Below are 24,055 nucleotides of genomic sequence, written 5' to 3'. Positions count from 1 at the left end.
GTTAGACAGGCGGAACTCAAGTCCAGAAAGAGGAGCTGAAGGTACTCCCTGTCCGTTTTCTACCAATTTCAGATACCAAGGAGCAACCGGAGTTTGTGACAACATATTAATCAAGCGCTAGTTACAGAGCTCTTTATTGGATAATTTTTTTGTGGCATGCATGCGATTGCAGCGCAACAAACACCTCAGTATTAATCTACGCTGGATGCTGAGGTTTTCTATTGGATCGGTATCAATCATGCCAGAAGGAAAATGGGAAAACCTCCATGCAAGCGATTGTTTAGTTTCGTCTGCGAGTAAAAAGCTGCCTTTGTATACATGTGACACCTAATATTAAGAACTTTCTCCAAAATACAAATACACCTTAGAAATTGGACCAGAGGGAGTAATTCTCACCCCTTGTTTTTATAAAGCTGCAGTCAGTGTAAAAGTGTGTTAGAATTGAGTACATTTTCCAAGTAGACTTTATGCTAACAAAATGGGAGCATCTAGTATGGAAGTGCAAATTATGGAATATGTTAATTTGAATAACAAAATATACTTCGTCCCAAGGGATTGTGAATATCGAAGCAGTTTAGAAAATAACATAGCATGCAAATATAATCCTAACAAAATTAAGTTTGCCTGCATAAACATAGCACATAAAGAAGTCAAGGGTATATGTTAAGAGTTATGCACAATGTCGTTCATATTCTGCACAGCAAACGTTCTAATCAAGACTAGGTTACATAATACTTAAGCGCGTATGATTAAGGTTCCAAATGATAACTGAATCTCAAACTTCACTATACGGGTTTTATCGATGAGATCATCAGTTTCAAGTATAGCAGGTTCCGCACCAAAGCCATCACAGTTATGCATCATACTCTCAAGACAGCCAGGACTCCCATCTACATTTCATGTTGTAGTGTCGAATCCTTTTCTAGTAAACATTCAGTTTTTGCAGAGCTTTAAGCACTTCTATTATTATTTCTCATGGATGTGCCCGAGACTGTTAGACAATTACAGATAAATGAATCAGAATAATTCAGGAAAAATATCATAAGATGTACTTAACATGAAAATTACCTGAAGACCAAGGGCCCATTTCCTTTCAACTGCAAAATGCTGCCTCAAGCTGGATCCTGGAGATTCTGGGCGTGTTTGGTTGGTTTACGTGGCCAGCTCACCTCGCCTCGCTCAGCAAGGCCAGGCTTGCCAGCTGCGCAAAGCGGTTTCAGGTCGCTTGGGTTGGCGACGAAAATTGTGGAAAGCGCAAGAACCGAGACTTGAAGCAAACCAACCAAACGGTGTATCTTGATGCCGAGCCAAGCAAAGCAAGGCAAAGCAAAGCGAAGCATCCAAATGTTCCCTCTGTAAACACATGCTGCTGAAGTTCAGTTGCTGAAGTTGGTGTTTCAGCGATTACTTGAGAGAAAGATGAATCCTAGAGATCATATAAAGCAAGACAGAAAATTAGTGAGAAATTTATAGCATCACAAGTACTGAACAACTTGCAATCAACATCTTGATATACAAGAGAAAAGAAAATCATACTCACCATAGATTCTTGAAAATCAGATCCAAGATAAACACTGGTTGTACGAAGCGTATCATCCAAGAGTAAATAATAGGCAACTGTTGCCTGCACAGCCAAACTGTGTCATGATACCATAAAACACGACCAAAGGAAACAGAATAAAGCAGATACCTCATTCTGCAATCTGTTTTGCAGAGATGCAATTAGCTGATTCTTGTCAAAACCCATATTAAGAACATCATTAAGAGTTTCCTCGTTGAGCTACAAAATTCAAAACAATGTCATTTGCTGAAGTAGAAAATGTTAGATAATCTACTGCTTCCTTGTGTGAACACACAGCAAGGGAAGACGGCGCCGAAAAGGCTCTCTGCTGTGGTACTGTAGCCACTGTAGGGGCAGGCGCCGAACGGCTCACCTGCCTCACTGTAGCCACGGCAGGGATAGGCGCAGAAGTCAGTCCTGCTGTGGTATATAGTCACTGTTGCAGCAGGATAGCTGTACTAGAACTAGATGAATAGAGTTGTATATATAGTTTGCCACTGCAACTCAACAAAAAGAGTTTAGATTTGCCATCTCCAATACAGGGCTCCGACCAACGCTAGTGCTTATACTGTGTGTGTATGCTCTGTTCTCCTTCTTTTTCTACCTCTAGCCATAGTGTGTGGTCGGACAACGTCTATCGTGCTCGGCCGTGGTCGGCAAGACTGGTGAATGATCGACTCACCTGAGCCGGTGATCTAGTGGGCTAACAAGTGGTATCAGAGCTGTACAAGCGCCGTCGCCGGTCTAACCGCTGGCGATGACGGACGGTTCGGAGATGGGCGACAGCAGTGGCACTGCTGTGGCTGCCCAACCACGATAGGAGGTCGTTGTTCGCACGGTGCGGGAGGTCAGCGGCACCAGTTGGCCGACGGTGACTCGCACCAACTATGGAGAGTGATCGGTGACCATAAAGGTCAAGCTCAGAGCCCGACGGCTCTAGAATGCTGTTGACAAAGGCACCGACAATGAAGAAGATGACATGTCAGCGTTGGAGGCTATCCTCGCTGCTGTACCGGCGGAGTACAGGGAGCCATTGGGGGCGAAGAGCTCTGCTAAGGAGGCGTGGGAGGCTATTGCAGCGATGCACGTCGGTTCCGACCGCGCAAAAAAGGCGACGGCCCAGCTTCTGAAGCAGGAGTACGCCAACCTCAAGTTCAAAGATGGTGAAACGGTGTTGGACTTCTCCCTCCGCCTGCAAACGCTCATCAGCAAGCTGAAGAGCCACGGCGTCACCATCGATGAAGAGGAGGCGGTCTCCAAATACCTCCACTTCGTGCCGGCAAAGTACATCCAGATCGCTTTCTACATAGAGACGACGTTGTACTTGTCCATCCTCATCATCGAGGATGTGACAGACCGTCTGCGGGCGGTGGACGAGCGCCTGAGGCATGCGTCAACAACGAAGGACAGCGGCAAACTGCTGCTGACAGAGGACTGGGTTGCTTGGAGGAACTCCAGGGTAGCCTCGTCCAGCCGCGGTGGCGATGGCAAACGCCGCGACAAGGCTTCTTTGGTGAAGAAGAAGCAGGTCGACCCCAACGCCTGTCGGCGCTGCGGGAAGACGGGCCATTGGGCACGATGGCAAACGCCGCGGCGGTGATGGCAAATGCCGCGACAAGGCTTCTTCGGTGAAGAAGAAGCAGGTCGACCCCAACGCCTGTCGGCGCTGCGGGAAGACAGGCCATTGGACACGGGAGTGCCCAAATCGCAAGCAGGAGAAGAAGGCTGAAGCTCATCTGGCGCAAGCTGATGATGATGATGAGGCCACTATCCTGATGGCGACGTTCTGTGCACTGCACGACGTCGAGGCCGAGGAGAAGGAAGAGGTGCAGACGGTGGAAGGACCTGAAAGCCGTCAACCTCGACGAACCGCGCGCCCAAGTCCACCTCGGACGGCTGGGCGGCGAGCAGGAGCTGTGGTGGTACCTGGACTCTGGCGCCAGCAACCACATGACGGGCTCCAAGACAGCCTTCTCCGAGCTCAACGATGATGTTACTGGTATGGTGAAGTTTGGTGACGGCTCAAGGGTGGCAATCTAAGGACGCGGCACCATCATCTTCAGGTGGCAGAACGGGAGCACCGCACGCTAACGGATGTATATTACATCCCGCAGCTGTGTTCGAGTATCATCAGCATTGGTCAGCTGGATGAGCGTGGTAGCGAGGTACTGATCAAGGACAGAGTCTTCAGGATCAGAGACCGAGAGCAGCGACTTCTCGCCAAGGTGAAGAGGTCCCAGAACCGGTTGTACCTGCTCGACCTGAAGGTAGAGCAACCGGTGTGCCTGGCGGCAAGGCACACCGAGGAGCCGTGGATATGGCAAGCCCAGTTCAGACATCTCAGCTTTGACGCGATTGGTCGGCTGGAGAAGATGGTCCGAGGGCTACCCCACATCAAGCACGGAGGCAAGCTGTGTGTCAGCTGCCTAGCCGGCAAGCAGAGGAGGCTACCGTTCCCAAAGGTGGCCAAGTATCGCACGGAGAACGCTCTCGAGCTCGTCCACGGCGACCTCTGCGGGCCGATCATGCCAGCCACAAACGGTGGTCGGCGGTACTTCCTTCTACTCGCGGACGATTACAGTCGCTACATGTGGCTACAACTCCTGACGAGCAAGGACGAAGCGGCGGCGGCGATCAAGAAGTTCAAGATGCGCGCGGAGGTCGAGAGCGGCAAGAAGCTCCGCGTGCCAAGGACTGATCGCGGCGGCGAATTCACTTCGGTGGAGTTCGCTGCGTACCGCGCAGGCCGTACTCGCCACAACAAAATGGCGTGGTGGAGCGACGAAACCAGACGGTGGTCGGCATGGCCTGATCTATGATGAAGGCCAAAGGCATGCCGGCAAGTTTATGGGTGAGGCAGTGACCACGGCGGTGTTCATCCTCAACCGCGCTCCGACCAAGGCCCTGATGGGCAAGACGCCGCTCGAAGCTTGGTATGGGCGCAAGCCGAGCGTGTCCTCCTCCAGACATTCGGCTGCATCGGCCACGTCAGGAAGACGAAGCCGATCCTCACCAAGCTAGAGGACAGGAGCACACCGATGGTGTTCCTGGGCTACGTGGAGGGTACCAAAGCGTACCGGCTCTACGACCCACGCGGAGACAAGGTACTTGTCTCACGCGACGTCGTGTTCGACGAGAAGACGGCTTGGGACTGGACCAGTCCGAGCACGGGGGAAGCTGGCGGCTTCACCAGCACCTTCGTCGTCGAGCAATTGGTGCCGAGCACTCCAACAACAGAGCCGAGCACTCCTGGGGCGGTGCTGAGCACTCCTGGAGGGATGCCGAGCACACCAGGAGTGGTGTCGGGAGGTTCTGCAGTGGTGGCGACCACTCCAGGACGGGTGCCGAGCAGTCCCGTAGCAGAGCCAAGAGGTCTTGCAGTGGTGCCGACCACTCCAAGACTGAGGCTCAGCACTCCTACAGTGGTGCCGACCACTGCAGAAGTTATGACGAGTTGTCCAAGAGTAGTGCCGAGCATTGCAACCGGGGTGCCGAGCACTCCGGCAGAACAGGGAACTCCATCGATGCCGATCGAGTTCGCCTCACCTCCAAGTGACATCACTGAGTTCGTGGATGCCTTCCACGAAGGTGAGGAGGTGCGGTTCCGCAGGCTGGATGATATCGACGGCGCCACAGGGCCCTCAGGCCTGGCTGGTCGGCTACTCAATGACCAAGAACTGCTGCTCGTCAGTGCAGAGGAACCACCCACGTTCGCGCTGGCAAAGCGCGATGGAAACTGGCGACGAGCGATGCTGGAGGAGATGAAGGTGGTTGAGGAAAACGAGACATGGGAGCTCGTCGATCCACCTCCAGGATGCCGTCCGATCAGCCTAAAGTGGATGTACAAGATCAAGCGCAACGAGCTCGGCGCCATTGTCAAGCACAAGGTGCGCCTCGTCGCCCGAGGCTTTGTTCCGCGCGAGGGCATCGACTTCGAGGAAGTCTTTGCGCCAGTAGCGCGCATGGAGTCTGTCCGTTTGCTACTAGCCTTGACAGCAGCAAAGAACTGGCGCGTCCATCACCTGGACGTAAAATCGGCCTTCCTCAACGGTGACCTGGCGGAAACGGTCTTCGTCAGGCAACCTCTGGATTTCGCCGTCGAGGGAGCGGAGCATAGGGTGCTCCTACTGCGCAAGGCGCTCTACGGGCTGCGGCAGGCCCCACGAGCGTGGAACGCCAAGCTTGACGCCACGTTGGGGGAGCTTGGGTTCACGAGGTGTGCAACCGAGCACGCACTCTACATGCCGACGGCGTGCGCTGGCAGAGCGCGATGGAAACGGCGACGGGCGATGCTGGAGGAGATGAAGGCGATCGAGGAAAACGAGACATGGGAGCTCGTCGATCCACCTCCAAGATGCCGTCCGATGAGCCTGAAGTGGGTGTACAAGGTCAAGCGGGACGAGCTCGGCGCCATTGTCAAGCACAAGGCGCGCCTCGTCGCCCGAGGCTTTGTTCAGCGCGAGGGCATCGACTTCGAGGAAGTCTTTACGCCAGTAGCGCGCATGGAGTCTGTCCGTTTGCTGATGGATAAGTCTCATGTGTGGCTGGTCTTTATGGGGCTATGATGCTCACATGGTCATGGTCCTTGTGGCTGTTTTTTTGTTTTTAGGACAGCATCTTAGACTAGAGGACAGCATCTTAGAGAACAGCATCTTAGATTAGCATCTTAGACATGGCATATGCTTGGCTGGCTAGCAGCCTATAAATATGTAACCCCAACCCCTCAGGTTGGTATGGCATTTGTGTGAGTTTGTGTGAGAAATAGACAAGAAAATTGCCCCAACTCCTAGTGTCATCCTCTCTCGATGAGAGTAAGAATTCTCCTACTACCAAGAGTGAGAATTCAGCGACTAACAACTGGTATCAGAGCCGTATTATCCTGTAGCCTGAGCATCTCTTGCTCATCTTCTCTCCCAGCCCCACAACAGCCCCAGCTGTTGGCAGCAGCAGCTCCTCCGGCCGCTCCTGTTCACTCCTCTCCTAGCTCGTCTGAAGCAGCCCTCTCCCCACGCAGCAGCTCCCCGGTAGCGCGTCATGTCCGCAGGGCAGTCTCAGCGCTCGGTCGCCTCGAGCACGCGGCGTCGGCAGGAGGCCGAACTTGCCGCGGCAGAGGAACGCGAGCGAGCAGTGGCAGAGACCGCTGCGGCGGCGGCAAGGGCGTCGAGGCTGGCAGCGGCGGAGCTGGCAGCAGCCAGAGCGGAGGCGGAGGCAGCGGCGGCGGCGAATGCAGCGCGTGCGGCGGCAGCGGAGGTCGAGGCTCTGCGCGGCAGCATCGGCAGCTCCATTTCCGCTGACGACACCGCCGACGCGGACCTCGAGCTGCTAGGGAGGGAGGCAGCGCGAGCGCGGGCGGCGCAGTGGGCAGCCGCGCACGTCCACAAGCGTGGCGGTAGCCCAGATAGGCGTGGACACGCCGGCGGCGCTCCTGGAGGAGGCGCGCACGGCGGTGGCGCTCCTGGGGCAGCCGCGCACGCCCACGAGCGCGGCGGCAGCCCAGACAGGCTCGGACGCGCCGGTGGCGCTCCTGGAGGAGGCGCGCACGGCAACGGTGGCGGACGGGTCGATGGAGAGCGCGGCCTTCACAGGCAGCGTGGCTCTCTCTCCCCGGATCGGTACCGTGGTTACCACGGGCTCCAGGCTGTTGTCAGGGACGTCGGTCCCGGCGGTGGATGGCCTACCCTCACCAAGACCAACTACGTCGAGTGGGCTACGGTGATGAGGGTAAAGCTCCAGGTGCGGCACATGTGGGAGGCAGTCCGGTATGGCGACGTCGACTACGACCTAGATCGACGGGCGCTGGATGCTCTCATCGCTGCAGTCCCGCCCGAGATGCAGTTCTCGCTTACCAGCAAGCGGACTGCCAAGGAGGCTTGGGACGCCATCGCTGCGGCACGCATCGGCAGCGACCGCGCCCGCAAGTCCACACTGCAGGCACTTCGCAAGGAGTGGGAGAACCTGGCCTTCAAGCCAGGTGAGGACATTGATGACTTTGCTCTTCGTCTCAACACTCTGTTGCAGAAGATGGTGCAGTTCGGCGACGACACTTACGGCGAGGAGAGAGCTGTCGAAAAGCTCTTCCGCTGCGTCCCCGAGAAGTACAAGCAGATGGCTCGCTCGATCGAGTCTCTGCTGGATCTCTCCACGATGTCGATTGAGGAGGCGATAGGTCGCCTCAAAGTCGTCGACAACGATGAGCCACAGTCCCTCTCGGGGCCCATCACCACTAGCGGGAAGCTCCTCCTCACTCGGGAGCAGTGGCTTGCCAGCCAAGGTGACCGGAGGAAGGGGGAGCCTTCTTCCGTGACAGGCGGCCGCAAGCGTGGCAAGCCACGCAAGGCGCGCAGAGACGCCCAGGCCGGGGCGCGAGGACGTGCCGAGGGTGATACCCGCGGAGGCGCCCAGGGCGGTGCCGCCGGCAGGCACAAGCCGGTACGAGACGACGCCTGCCGCAACTGCGGCCAGCTTGGCCATTGGGCCAAGGACTGTCGACAGCCACGACGCGGCCAGGCCCACGTCGCACAGGCGGAGGAGGAGCCGGCTCTATTCATGGCACATGCCAGCATCGAGCTACCTCCAGCGGCACCGGCCGCAGCGGCTCTCCTCCACCTTGACGAGCCAAAAGCACACGCCCTCCTCGGCGACAGCTCCGGCAACGACAAGACTGACGGGTGGTGCCTCGACACCGGCGCCACCCATCACATGACCGGTCGACGGGAGTTCTTCACCGAGCTTGACTCTAGCGTCCGAGGCTCCGTCAAGTTTGGGGATGCCTCCGGCGTGGAGATCAAGGGCGTCGGCTCCATCATCTTCACCGCCGTGTCTGGTGAGCACAGGCTGCTCACCGGAGTCTACTACATCCCCGCGTTGAGGAACTCCATCATCAGCTTGGGACAGCTGGATGAGAACGGTTCGCGCGTGGTGGTTGAGGACGGAGTCATGAGGATTTGGGATTGTCGTCGTCGCCTTCTTGCCAAGGTATCCAGAAGCGCAAATCGACTCTACGTCCTTAACGTGCAGGTGGCACAACCCCTCTGTCTCGCTGCTCGTCGGGACGACGAGGCGTGGCAGTGGCACGAGCGTTTCGGGCACCTTCACTTTGAGGCCCTGAAGCGGCTCAGTGCCACGGAGATGGTGCGAGGCCTGCCGTGCCTCGACCATGTGGAGCAGCTCTGCGACGTCTGCGTGTTGACGAAGCAGAGGCGACTCCCTTTTCCCCAGCGGGCGAGCTTTCGAGCCAAGGAGAGGCTTGAGCTCGTGCACGGGGACTTGTGTGGCCCGGTGACACCGGCCACACCGGGAGGACGACGCTACTTCCTCCTGCTCGTCGACGACCTCTCCCGCTACATGTGGGTGATGGTCCTCGACAGCAAGGGAGAGGCTGCGGGCGCCATCAGACGCGCGCAGGCTGCTGCGGAGGCGGAGTGCGGCCGCAAGCTGCGCGTGCTGCGCACCGACAACGGCGGCGAATTCATGGCGGCTGAATTCGCGTCGTACTGCGCTGACGAGGGCATTCAGCGCCACTACTCCGCGCCGTACAGCCCGCAGCAGAACGGCGTCGTCGAGCGGCGCAACCAGACGGTTGTGGGGATGGCTCGGGCCCTCCTCAAGCAGAGGGGGATGCCGGCTGTCTTCTGGGGAGAGGCGGTGGTGACGGCCGTCTACATCCTCAACCGCTCGCCTACCAAGGCGCTCGACGGCAGGACGCCGTACGAGGCTTGGCATGGGCGTAAGCCGGCGGTCTCCCACTTGCGGGTCTTCGGCTGCCTCGCGTTCGCCAAGGAGCTTGGCCACATCAGCAAGCTCGACGATAGGAGCACTCCGGGAGTGTTCATCGGCTACGCGGAGGGCTCGAAGGCCTACCGCATCCTCGACCCGAAGACACAGCGTGTGCGCACGGCGCGCGACGTTGTGTTCGACGAAGGGCGAGGATGGGCGTGGGACAAGGCAGTGGACGACGGCTCGACTCCGACGTACGACGACTTCACTGTCGAGTACGTCCACTTCGAGGGAGCTGGGGGAGTAGGCAGTTCTTCTTTGGCGAGCGCGTCTACCCCAGTCTCCGAGCCTCCACCGACCCCGGCACCTGCTACTTCGACAGCACCACGCTCTCCAGCCAGGACCTCGGCTGCGATGAGCTCTTCGCCGGCTCCACCACAGCCGGCAACGCCACGCACTCCAGCACCGACAGGCACCACTCCGGGCACGTCTACTCCACCACCAGCTCGTGTCGAGCACGGCCCAGTTGAGCTCGCTACTCCGCTCTCTCACGACGAGGAGTGCGTCGACGCGTACCACGACGGCGAGCCGCTGCGGTACCGTACGGTGGAGAACCTTCTCGGCGACCAGCCGGTGCCGGGACCGGTGCCTCACGACCTGGAGGCGCAGTTGCACCTTGCGTGTGACGACGGCGAGCCTCGGTCGTTTGCAGAGGCCGAGAGACACGCGGCATGGCGCGCCGCGATGCAGTTGGAGATGGATGCGGTTGAGAAGAACCGCACCTGGGAGCTTGCTGAACTTCCTCGTGGTCACCGCGCGATCACCCTTAAGTGGGTGTACAAGTTGAAGAGGGATGAAGCCGGCGCCATCGTCAAGCACAAGGCTCGCTTGGTGGCACGAGGTTTCGTGCAGCAGAAGGGGGTCGACTTCGACGACGCCTTTGCTCCCGTGGCACGGATGGAGTCCGTGCGACTCCTCCTTTAGCTAGCTGCCCAGGAGGGCTGGCGTGTTCATCACATGGACGTCAAGTCGGCGTTCCTTAACGGCGACTTGAAGGAGGAGGTCTACGTGCACCAGCCGTCGGGATTTGCGATCCCCGGCAAGGAGGGCAAGGTGCTCCGCCTGCGCAAGGCCCTCTATGGCTTGCGGCAGGCACCGAGGGCGTGGAATGCCAAGCTGGATTCCACGCTAAAGGGGATGGGCTTCGAGCAAAGCCCGCACGAGGCGGCCATCTACCGACGGGGCAATGGAGGTAATGCCCTGCTAGTGGGTGTCTATGTCGACGACTTGGTGATCACCGGCACCAAGGATGCGGAGGTGGCGGCATTCAAGGAAGAGATGAAGGCCACCTTCCAGATGAGTGATCTGGGGCCTCTCTGCTTCTACCTAGGAATCGAGGTACACCAGGATGACTCTGGGATCACGCTTCGACAGACCGCCTACGCCAAGCGCGTCGTTGAGCTAGCTGGGCTCACCGACTGCAACCCAGCCCTCACTCCGATGGAGGAGAGGCTGAAGCTGAGCCGCGACAGCACGACGGAGGAGGTGGACGCTACGCAGTACCGGCGTCTTGTGGGGAGCCTTCGCTACCTCGCCCACACACGGCCGGACTTGGCATTCTCCGTCGGCTACGTTACTCGGTTCATGCAGCGACCGACGACGGAGCACCAGCAGGCTGTGAAGAGGATCATCCGCTACGTTGCGGGGACTCTCGACCACGGCCTCTACTACCCGAGGTGCCCTGGGGCGGCACACTTCGTCGGGTACAGCAACAGCGACCACGCCGGCGACATCGACACCAGCAAGAGCACGAGCGGGATTCTCTTCTTCCTCGACAAGTGCCTCGTTAGCTGGCAGTCGGTCAAGCAGCAGGTGGTGGCCCTGTCCAGCTGCGAGGCCGAGTACATAGCGGCCTCCACCGCTTCGACTCAGGCGCTCTGGCTCGCTCGACTGCTTGGTGTTCTCCTCGGCAGAGACACTAGAGCGGTGAAGCTCAGGGTGGACAGCAAGTCCGCTCTGGCCCTGGCAAAGAACCCCGTGTTCCATGAACGCAGCAAGCACATCCGGGTGAGGTACCACTTCATCCGAGGCTGTTTGGAGGAAGGGAGTATCAAGGCGAGCTACATCAACACCAAGGACCAGCTTGCGGACCTGCTCACCAAGCCCCTTGGGAGGATCAAGTTCCTTGAGCTCTGCTCCAGGACCGGGATGGTTCAACTCTCCCACAAGACGACGCACAAGACTTAGGGGGAGAATGATGGATAAGTCTCATGTGTGGCTGGTCTTTGTGGGGCTATGATGCTCACATGGTCATGGTCCTTGTGGCTGTTTTTCTGTTTTTAGGACAGCATCTTAGAGGACAGCATCTTAGACTAGAGGACAGCATCTTAGACTAGCATCTTGGCATATGCTTGGCTGGCTAGCAGCCTATAAATATGTAACCCTAACCCCTCAGGTTGGTATGGCATTTGTGTGAGTTTGTGTGAGAAATAGACAAGAAAATTGCCCCAACTTCTAGTGTCATCCTCTCTCGATGAGAGTAAGAATTCTCCTACTACCAAGAGTGAGAATTCAGCGACTAACATTTGCTACTAGCCTTGGCAGCAGCAAAGAACTGGCGCGTCCATCACCTAGACGTAAAATCGGCCTTCATCAACGATGACCTGGTGGAAACGGTCTTCGTCAGGCAACCTCCGGGTTTCGCCGTCGAGGGAGCAGAGCATAGGGTGCTCCTACTGCGCAAGGCGCTCTACGAGCTGCGGCAGGCCCCACGAGCGTGGAACGCCAAGCTTGACGCCACATTGGGGGAGCTTGGGTTCACGAGGTGCGCAACCGAGCACGCGCTCTACATGTCGACGACGCGCGCTGGCAGATCGCGATGGAAACGACGACGGACGATGCTGGAGGAGATGAAGGCGATCGAGGAAAACGAGACATGGGAGCTCGTCGATCCACCTCCAGGATGCCGTCCGATGAGCCTGAAGTGGGTGTACAAGGTCAAGCGGGACGAGGTCGGCGCCATTGTCAAGCACAAGGCGCGCCTCGTCGCCCGAGGCTTTGTTCAGCACGAGGGCATCGACTTCGAGGAAGTCTTTGCGCCAGTAGCGCGCATGGAGTCTGTCCGTTTGCTACTAGCCTTGGCAGCAGCAAAGGACTGGCGTGTACATCACCTGGACGTAAAATCGGCCTTCCTCAACGGTGACCTAGCGGAAACGGTCTTCGTCAGGCAACCTCCGGGTTTCGCCATCGAGGGAGCGGAGCATAGGGTGCTCCTACTGCGTAAGGCGCTCTACGGGCTACGGCAGGCCCCACGAGCGTGGAACGCCAAGCTTGACGCCACGCTAGGCGAGCTTGGGTTCATGAGGTGCGCAACCGAGCACGCGCTCTACATGCCGACGACACGCGTTGGCAGAGCGCGATGGAAACAGCGACGGGCGATGCTGGAGGAGATGAAGGCGATCGAAGAAAACGAGACATGGGCGCTCGTCGATCCACCTCTAGGATGTCGTCCGATGAGCCTGAAGTGGGTGTCAAGGTCAAGCGGGACGAGCTCGGCGCCATTGTCAAGCACAAGGCGTGCCTCGTCGCCCGAGGCTTTGTTCAGCGCGAGGGCATCGACTTCGAGGAAGTCTTTGCGCCAGTAGCGCGCATGGAGTCTGTCCGTTTGCTACTAGCCTTGGCAGCAACAAAGGACTAGCGCGTCCATCACCTGGACGTAAAATCGGCCTTCCTCAACGGCGACCTGGCGGAGACGGTCTTCGTCAGGCAACCTCCGAGTTTTGACATCAAGGGAGCAGAGCACAGGGTGCTCCAACTGCGCAAGGCGCTCTACGGGCTGCGGCAGGCCCCACGAGCGTGGAACGCCAAGCTTGATGCCACGCTGGGCAAGCTTGGGTTCACGAGGTGCGCAACCGAGCACGCGCTCTACACACGGCGACGGGAGAAGCAGGAGCTCGTCGTCGGCGTGTATGTGGATGACTTGATCGTCACCGTCGCGCATACGGAGGACATCGATAGCTTCAAGCACGAGATGGCGGCTCGTTTTCGAATGAGCGATCTCGGCGCACTCTCCTACTACCTCGGCATCGAGGTGAGACAGGGGAATGAGGAACTCACGCTCGGTCAGAGCGCGTATGCCTCGAAGCTGTTAGAGCGGAGCGGCATGGCTGAGTGCAAGCCATGCGTGACTCCGATGGAGGAGCGGCTGAAGCTGACGAAGGCCAGCATCGTGACGAACGTGGATGCAACACTCTACCAGAGCATCATCGGCGGTCTGCGCTACCTAGTCCACACGAGGCCGGACATTGCGTTCGCCGTGTGCTACGTCAGTCGCTTCATGGAGGATCCTCGAGAGGATCACTGGGCTGCAGTGAAGCGGCTACTACGCTACATCAAGGGAACGGTGGATCAGGGGATCATCTTTCCCAAGACCGGCGGGAGTAGGCTGCAGCTCACTGTGTTCAGCAATGCAGACATGGCGGGGGCATTGACAGATGACGGAGCACCTCTGGCGTGTTCGTCTTCCTCGGGTCGGCTCCAATTTCATGGCTGTCCCTAAAACAGCGTACGAGGCAAAGTACGTAGCGGCGGCCACCGCGGCGTGCCAAGTTGTGTGGTAGCGCCGGCTGCTGGGCGAGCTGACCGGTGCGGAAGCCCACCCACCAGCACTGATGGTGGACAACCAGCCCACCATCGCCAGCGCGAAGAATCCGATTCTCCATGACCGGAGCAAGCACATCAACGTGAAGTTCCACTTTCTCAGGGACTGTGTCGATGAAGGGCAGATTGTCATCGAGTTCGTCGAAACTGGTCGGCAACTCGCGGACGTCCTCACCAAGCTGCTCGGACGTCTTCGACTCACGGAGCTGAAGGAGATGATCGGCATGAAGGGGGTATAAGGGATAGCAGTAGGATTAGGGAAAGAATTGTTAGATAATCTACTGCTTCCTTGGAGATGAACACACACCAAGGGAAGGCGGCGGGAAAAGACTCCCTGCTGTGGTACTGTAGCCGCTGCAAGAGCAGGCGCCGAACGGCTCACCTGCCTCACTGTAGCCACGGCAGAGACAGACGCAGAAGTCAGTCCTGCTGTGGTATCTAGTCACTGTTGCAGCAAGACAGCTGTACTATGACTAGATGAGTAGAGTTGTATATATAGTTTGCCACTGCAACTCAACAAAGAGAGTTCAGATTTGCCATCTCCTATACAGAGCTCCGGCCAACGCTGGTGCTTGTACTGTGTGTGTATGCTCTGTTCTCCCTCTTCTTCTACCTCTAACCATAGTGTGTGATCGGACAACGTCAGTCGTGCTCGGCCGTGGTCGGCGAGACTGGTGAGTAGTCGACTCACCTAAGCCGGTGATCTAGTGGGCTAACAGAAAAGGCAGAATAAGGATTTTGCCGAAAAGCGCCATCCGCAAAAGCAGAGGATTCTAAATGGCCGAAGGAAACAAATACACATTGTCAAGTTGATACACAGACAATATAATCAATATACCTTTTTAACTTGTTGTGCAGTGTCTGGAGGTGGCACAGCCAAATAGCGTGGAAGTTGAATATTGAACCACACATGTTCACGGATTTCACGTATTGTAATCCTTTTCATTGGATCAACAACCAGCATTCGGGGAATCAAGTCCCTCGCTGAAGGTGATAAATGACTAGGAAGGGTATATATTCCACCCTACAATTAGGATATAAGAATTTACTGAGCATATTAAAAATAAAATATAAAGGAATCCTTTTATCAGGTAAATCACTGAGATTATAGCTCACCTTTATTTTGTTAAAAAGGTTTGGAATATTCTCATCATCAAATGGGAGAGTGCCACAAAGAAGAGCATAAAGAATAATGCCACAGCTCCAGACATCAACTTCAGGACCAGCATATAGTTTACCAGATATGACCTAAAGATATGAGGAAGAATCGTGCCATAGCAAGCTATATACGTAAATGCAACCATGAAGAGTGCTAATTGCAAATCATGCCAGATGTAATACCTCAGGTGCTGCATAATTCGGGCTACCACAACTCGTCTTAAGAAAGTGACCATCACGCATAACATTACTTGAGCTAAAATCTGCAATCTTAACATTGCATCTTGAATCCAAAAGAATACTCTCTAGCTTTAAATGACGGTTGACAACCATCTTCCTATGGCAATATTCAACCCCAGATATGATCTGCATAAAAAGTCAATAAGAAAATTATCGAACTAAGCTCAATGAACCAAATAAACACAAATAATCAAGTTATTGATTGCAGATATGAGAGAAGCATGACGTTTAACAGATTTCAAATATTCATCAGGTCGCAAAACAGCTTATGCCAACCATATACAGTTCGAACCAGGGATTACAATGCATTGTGCAATAGAAAGCCACCTGCTGAAAAAAACGACATGCTTCTTGTTCATGTAGTCTTCCTTTCTCAATGATGTAATCAAACAACTCTCCTTTTTTACAATACTCCATAACCACATAAATATCAGCAGGTGTATCTATCACCTCATAAAGGCGTATGATATGAGGATGCATCAATAATCTCAGCATCTTGAGATATCTCTTCACTGCAGGTACATAATAAGAGAGAATTAAGTTGAGTACTTCATCAGATAAAATAAATTGCAAGACACAATAAGCAGCTTTGCTGCGTGTCTATACTCTATATATACATCACGCGCAAGCTTAAGAACCACAAACGAATGTTCAGCCTTTCTAAGAAACAAACGAATGTTCTGTACAGAAGGAATAAGCGCTGACCTTTCTCTTCCATTTCCAAGCCTCTGATCTTGCGGCGATTGAGGATCTTGATTGCCACCTCATGGCCAGTCAATATATGTTCCGCAATCTTCACTTTACCGAACGACCCAAATCCCAGGGTTCTGCGAATTCGGTAACCGCTCAAAGGGTTGGCATCTATTCCAGCTCCCTCCATCGTGTACCTGAATTACAATCAAAGCATATCATACTAGTTTGAGGGCAAAGGAAAAAGGAAAGCTAAAACCATGCGAACTCGCGAGCATGAAAATCTACCATGCACTGAGCCACTGATACTATTCGAAGGTTGGATCTAGACGATCGAAACAAGTAATATTCCGATTCAGGCTAAGCGCGCGCACACACACAGAGCACGCCTCAATTTACTACGAGGAGAGGCGGGGAAGGCGAACCAGAATCCCGTTGCCAAATCCTCAAGCTATCTTTCAGAAACTATTCGCACCCGATTGGCCTGGGCCTGTAGAAAACGAAGCTGAAGCGCCCCAACCGCAAATCCCCAAACCCCGCACAGGCACACCGCACACCCGAACCGCTAGCGCGCCATCCCACGATGAGCTTACCTCGCAGCAGGGGAGAAGCGGCGAGCTGGGTCCCGCCCACCGGAGCAGGTGGAGGCGGAGGCGGAGGCGCGGCTCGCGGCGGATGCGAGGCCGGCTCGGGCCTGGACGGACGGGAGGCCGGGAGGGCACGGTTTGTCGTTTCGGCGGGCGCGTGGGATTGGCCATGCCCGCGGCAATAATTTGGCAGGTCGATCTCTCGGTTGTGTCCCATCCCAATGCTTACGGGACACGCACTGCGGCTACTCCTTGCCTGACCGCCTGGAACAAGAGCCGGCGCCTGAAACAGCCCAGCCAGGGATTCGAGTGCAGACCTGCCTCCGCGACCACGAACGACCCGACGACGGAAGGGGAGCGGCCGAGAGAAGCTGTTCGCCTGTTCCTTCACCTCGCATCCCTGCGACGTGCGACCTTGACTGCGGGCTGCGGGCGGGAGAATGGTGCCATGCGTGGAGCGCCTGAGCCGACGAGCGAGAGACGTGGAGAGGAAGAGACCGTCGCGGACTCGTGGCCCGGCGCAAGCACGGCACGGCCCGCCGGTATTGTGCGGTCCCGGGCCAGCATGGCCCGATGCATAGAGCCCCGATGACAGCCCGATGTTTTTTCCCCAAGGCAGGCTTTCTACTTTATAATAAGCCAACATCATCGGTTCTAAGGCCCAATACCATATGGCCCAATACATATACAACTTTCTCGTACAGTAGGCACAGATCGATGCCTCGCTCGTGCGTTGACGTCGCTTCGCCTCTCCTTCGCGAGTCGCGACTTCGCCCAAATCGGCCGCTGCTTCCTACCTCGCCTCCTCCGTCGCACCATTGACCACCTCCCGCCACCTCTACCTAGCCTCGTTGGCCGCAAGCTCCTCCCCAAAGTCCACGCGGCGCCCTATTGCTCGCCGCCATGGCACCATCTCCAGCAGTCTGCCCTCCCCGCTCGTCTCCTTCCCTCCTTCCCTTCTCCCCGCGAATCTCCGGCATGGGCGACGCCGCAGCCCCGCCATTGGAGCGCGCCGTGTGCGGATCTGATGCCCGCCGCCACCGACGCGGCCTCGACCTCGAGCGCCACCATCCTCTCTTCCCCTGCTCAATCGGGCTTCGGGCTGGCCCGGACTCCTCGACAGGCCGTGCGTTTCGGACCAGTCCGGCCCGAAAATCGGTGCAGCAGGCCGTGCCTGGGCCGCTGGACAGGCACGAGGCCTGCTTGGGCACGCTCCGGGAGGCACGACGTGCCGTGCCGGCCCGACCCCCACGGGGCCGTGCTTTCACCGGGCCCGGGCCATGTCGGGCTAGGCCGCCCCGATGGACATCTATAGCTGCGACCGTTAGTGCGACGGACTCGATGGGAACACGATGGGGAAAGATGGTGTGGCTGGGCCTGGGTGTGATGGGCTAGGAGCTTAGGAGTGGGCTGGATGTGATGGGCTCCATGTATTTGTGGGCTACATTAAAGTGATATGGACATTAATTTCGGTCCCGTGGGCACCCGCGAGGAATAAAAAAAAGCGCGAGCTCTTGCTTTGTTTGTTTGACTAGCAAACGTGTCCATATATTGTAACGGGACTAAATACATATTGGGATCGAACTCCGTGTAATCATTAGACATGAGTTGTTTTAACTCGTATAAGCACGACTTATAAGTCCGAGTTGCGTACAGGACAGAGGGCTCGACCTAATATGTCTTGAAATCGGACTGCATATGATTCACCGCTAGACACGAGTTATTCTAACTCATATGAATACGACTCATACGAGACCAGATCACATACGAGATACGGAAGGTGTAAGTGCAGCTTTGAAAGTAAAAACACGAGGTAATGTTGGGGTCAAAGCGTCCGGGTCCGGATGGACGGACGTCGTTTCCCAGAAATTCCCCCCCACACGCTACAGCGCCGCCCGCCTTCCCTACTCCGCCTCCATCATGCCGACTGCCTTCTGTGGGGGATATACCACCTTTTGTCAACAGTTGACGCGTTAGGTAGACGTGTGCGCTTCGCATGGCGAGCCAGATGGATTTGTAGATCATCGGCACGTTCTCGGCGACGGCCTCGTGCATCCAACTGCTCAAACAGGCTGCCGTCGGGAAGGTGCTCCTACGCAAGCAAGCTCGTTGCGTCGTTGGATCTCGAGCAGCTGCACGGGAGCTGCTTCACTACGTTCACGTGACTGGATCAATCTCAGGATCCCCACCTCAAGTTGAACTCAGGCCCCTCATCGTCGTCATTCAACACGAGCCAAAGATCACCGGCGGCGTCTGTGCGGATGTCTCCTGCGACTACTCTTCGGGTCGGCCGAACCAGCCGAGGAAACAGGGATCCGTCAGCAGCACGTGGTGTCGCTATTTTCCCCCGGCTCGATCGCTCCATCTACAGCGGCGGCGGCGCGACATCTCCGCTCTCCAGATCCAATCGCGGGACGACAAGCTACAGATGGTGTGACTCTCGTCCTCCTCCCATCGGTCCCACTTGGCTTCGACAAGCACGCCGAGCTGCATCCGCACGGGAATACGGGAATCCTACTCTGATCCGATCGGACATGCATAGGAGTCCTGCTCCAGTTCGATAGGTGCATAATAATTGGTGATTACCATCGGGGCCCAGCTGCTAAAAAATAATCCCAGTCAAGCATACGTCTAATCTAATCTACAGCACCATGAAGATCCGGCCAGGGCATTGTTCCGTCGTGAGCAAACAAGAAGCGTGTACGGGGGCCATGCAAGTTATTTAATCAAGGCGAAATTTGCACGTCCGTGCATGCACGACATGCTATACGCCCTAATTTGGCCCAAGCGCCCAGACGACAAGATCCCATCAGTCAGCAAGCAAATCAACAAGGATCGTCATGCATGTACGCGGGAGGAAGACCTCGGACTGCGCCTCGCCTTAGTCGGACACGGGCTTCGTCCATCAGGCTCCGACTATACTCGTCCGACTACAACTCCGACTCCACGCACCCATCCGACTTCATCGAGCTGCCAGCAAGTCGCTAAGGAAGTTGTCTGAGTTCTACGTCTCCGATCAGACATTATGACTAAAGAAAAGTATATTTTATATATCCATATTTAATATAGCTTTCTCATCGTCATATTTCTGAAATTATTATTTTTCTAGTCGTTCTCCATAATTAATTTCTCTATGTATAAGATACTCCGATCGTTCTCCATGCACTCCATTTGTTCGCCGACCAGCCACATTCTTTTTTTATCACCCAGAGATGGTCTCCTACACGTGCACGAGCCACACTCTGCGTTATGGACAGTCAACAGCGGCTCCTTGACGATGCTCTTTCTCTTACGCGTACACAGGTGCCGCCCACTCCACGCTATAGAGTTTGGGCTAGTCGGGGATAGTGATGCAATACAAAACTAATCGGAAAGGCAGTTATTCATATTTAAAATATGAACAAACTCCAAATAAATACAATGTTTATCTACAACTGATCGTCGAGCTGCATATGCTATTTCATCACCGCTGATTTTTCTCTAGGAGTTCATATATTTTATTTTTATATCATGTACTGTCCATTTGTATATATTTATTTTGCAGGGGCCTAGTTCAGTCAGCGAGCTTATTTCTTACGCTCGGGGACTGGATCATCCAGGAAGGACAATAGGATCATTGGCTGGGTGGTCGCACCACTTGGCAGTCGGATTTCTCCGCCGATCAACTTATCAGACCGCTAGGTTCATGCACTTCGTCGTCGACCAGTTGGTTGGACTGCTCGGCGCTCACTTCTACTTGGCGCTCACCTCACCGCCGACTAGCTGGTCGGATTGTTCGTCGTTTCATCATCAGTTACGCTGGGGCTGCCAGCTAAGCTAGGGACTCCTCGGCGTTTGGATTCTTCGTGCAAGAGTTGCCAACTATGCTAGGGATTCTCTTAGCGGTCGGGTCTTGCTACGTCTCATCGGTGTGCTATCAAGTTGCTCCATACTGTTCGGATCAGGATGCTAATCTTGAGCAGCATGTCTGGGGTCTTGATACGCACATGACAAATGACGTTGGTAAGCTTTCAGACTTATTTTCTTTGACCCTGCTACAAGATTCATTCTCCATCTTCCAATAGGCCCGGGGACTAAGTGGCTACACTTCACCTAGCGGTGAAGTAGTGCCTTTTTCCTGATTTACACTCTGACCTTGCAAACGGAGTCTAAGTGGCTACACTTCGCCTAAGGTGGAGAATTTTTAATTTTTTATCTTGAGCCCCTTACATCCTTCTAGCAAGCCTTATTTGGCTAAGTCCGAGATCTGCGTACCAGTTAAACTGGTCGGCTTCGACTTTCACCGCTCAGATCACCAGTTAAACTGGTCTGCTTCGACTTCCACCGCTTGGATCACCAGTTAAACTGGTCGGCTTCACGTCAAACTGTTCGGGCTTGTTCAAGACAGTGTTGCTCAAAGGATACAAGGCGCTTGAGGACTAGCTGTGGGGGATATATCTCCGGTATCCACAGGACAAGACATGGGCCGCATCATCAGAGGTGGTCCAGCCCACAAGATCAAGATGTGTGGCGCACGACACTAGTCGACATGCACCGTAAGGCTACAAGAAGATATGATTTACTAGGATACTTATAGTTATTGTAATACCAAATAGAATATTTTCCTTGTAACCCTACCCCTTCGAAGTATATAAGGAGGGGCAGGGTCGACATACCTCATTCATCCCATCTAGATACAAATAATACAAGTCGCCATAACACAGGACATAGGGTTTTACGTCATACTAACGGCCTAAACCAATCTAAATCTTGTGTCTCTGTGTTCTTGTGCTTGTGTTACCGTCCGGTTCCTGATCACACGCACCCTCACCACACAATCTACCATCGTGGGCATACCCCTCGGTGGACTATCGAGCATCTTTTGTCGACACCTTCCCCACTCCATGCTCCACCGCACCACCCACCTCCACCGCGTTGCCCGCTCACCGTGGCCACTCCACCACTACACTGAGCCAGCGAGCCACCACGATGGATGCTCCAACAAGCAGGCGAGCAGAGGAGCTTCGTGTAACGCCGCCCCGCTAGCCATTTGCCCATGCCACTGCCGCACCGGCGACTCCATGCCGTCATGGGCTCCACGCGCCGTGTAACACCCTAAAATTTGGCCTAGTTTTAAAAACTACTAAAAATTTGAAGTTTTTAAAATTTGCATAGGAAATAATATATATAACCAACCTAAACAATTTTACAAATAAAACCACATAGGTGCGCAACTTTGTTTGTGAATGTTTGTTTGTCTTGTTGAACTTATGGTGGCAGCCTTTTACACACACATGCATTCAAATTTGAATTTGAATGCATTCAAACATATACATGTAAGAGACAGGAAATAGAAAAGGGAATTAGAAAAATAGGAAAAGCCACTTAGCCTCGTTCCCTCCCCTCCCACCTTTTCGGCCCGAAGTCGTAGCCCAGCCCTTCCTATTCCCCCTCCTCTCTCCCGTGTGCGAGCCGGCCTAGCAAGCCATGGCCTAGCTCAGGCCGGCCTCGCCCGCTCTCCCCTTCTCTCCCACCGACGTCCTAGGCCTACCTATCAGCTTCGTCGTCCACCCTAGCTGGCAAGCCATACGTGGCCCCACCGTGTCATCAACGCTCGCTAGCGAAGGTCAGCGGAGGCACGGCGACATCAGGACCCCATGGTGCCCCTCTCTTCTCCTCTCCTCCCTCTTCCCCCACACTGTGAATGCATCAACGATAGCGCCATGGTCACCACCGTGCAAAGCCACCGGAGTAGCCGCCAAGGCAGCTTCGGCGTGCGCACGGGCAAGCGCCAGCCATGGTGATGTGACTAGACGAGGTCAACTATGGTAGAACCGCCTAATCTAATACCTCTCAGGAGTGCTCGTCTTCCATTAGACACTAAGCATCCAAAGGAAAACACCAAATTACTCGGTTCCATTGGGCACACCCTAGGGGAGAACCCAAAAATCCATATTTTTCCATCAGGATCACAAATGAGAGAATAAAGCTTACATCATTCTTAACCATTTCTTACATCACTTTTAATACAACATCAGAGTATAATATTTATTATTATAACAGCGGAATGCAATCATATTATCAGAGTTATAAACAGTTTAATTGAACAGTGGAATATAAACCTGTGATCAGAATTACCGCGGAAATAAATATCTAATCATGATATGATGAAGTATTGATATATAAACTACGACAACAGATTATGAAGCTTTCATTTATAAAAACATTTGGTGAGAGTTATAAATAACAACTATGATCGTAGCGTAAAGGAATCCTCGCTGAGCCCAACAGGAGGTATCCACACACAAGGGTCAGCTCTAGCATCCACCTGTCACCTGCAACAGGGGGAATAAAACCCTGAGTACTCAATTGTACTTAGCAAGACTTATCCGATAGGAGGAAAGAAAAGACTCCAAGGATATGCAAGGCTATCTGGCTTGTGGGTTTATTGTATCTGCAGGAGCATTACTAAAAGTGTGTCCTTATATTCGATAGTCATTAATAGACGCATTGGTTCATTAACTAACCATTCTATGTAAGCACTTGTGCTACTTTCAAGCAGGTGGTAAGCAATCAGATTTCCTTTTTCCATTCCATCTTTCATCTTTCCGTTCTTACTACGGTGCTAGGCACAAAACAAGCCATACTGACTCGGCGGCGATTCATGAATCAATATCTCCAGCTGGGTACTCCAAAAACACACGATCCGCTTGTATCCAAGGCACAAGCAGAACCAACTCATCACCCTCTTGTCTAGGGGTCCTAGGTCCCCATCCAAACTAGGACTCCAAGCCCCCGCCTCTAAGTCCCGAACTCAGTGCGGTGCAAAGACCGCCTCCACCAAAACAAAACCCTGACAGTCAGTCCGAAAAAGCCAGAACCCATGACAAGAGAGCAACAAGTCTTTCAAGCACCCATACACAAGTATATGCTCGGGATAATAAATCTGTGACTTGCCTCAATGGCTTATGCAACGACCGGTTCTTAACCGACACAGACAGGGAAAGCAGTGTAACCAAGCCATGCCCCGTGTCCACGGCGACACAACCTCTTACACCCACCAATACCCAAACCATATCCCTGCCCGGTCACCATTTTTTCTTTTCACCATTTATATTTTCCAAGTGATAATGATATAGTAACATATTTCCTATATCTCGCGAGTGACATGCAATCACTCGACTTCTACCGGTTCCTGTAGCATAGCAATCTACTCGATCCTATCATACTAGTAAGACTCATAGAATAAAGATATATATATATATATATATATATATATATATATATATATGTGTGTGTGTGTGTGTGTGTGTGTGTGTGTGTGTGTGTGTGTGTGTGTGTGTGTGTAAGTGGGTTTCATTCAACTCCTTAAAACTTAATGCACACATATAATTTAAACTATAGAAAAGTAGAGGTTATGCACCGGGGCTTACCTGGGTAAGATATATATTAAAATGTTAGTATC

General features: G+C 54.3%; 1 pseudogene; it reads right to left on the bottom strand.

Annotated features, from left to right (window-relative positions):
* Positions 1–524: 524 nt before the first annotated feature.
* On the bottom strand, positions 525–17,146 carry LOC136516909 (serine/threonine protein kinase OSK1-like; annotated as a pseudogene).
* Between the last annotated feature and the right edge of the window lie 6,909 nt (positions 17,147–24,055).

This window comes from Miscanthus floridulus, chromosome 17, assembly GCF_019320115.1.
Source record: "Miscanthus floridulus cultivar M001 chromosome 17, ASM1932011v1, whole genome shotgun sequence".
In the NCBI taxonomy this organism is placed as follows: Eukaryota; Viridiplantae; Streptophyta; class Magnoliopsida; order Poales; family Poaceae; genus Miscanthus; species Miscanthus floridulus.
This window is presented reverse-complemented; position numbering and strand designations above follow the sequence as displayed.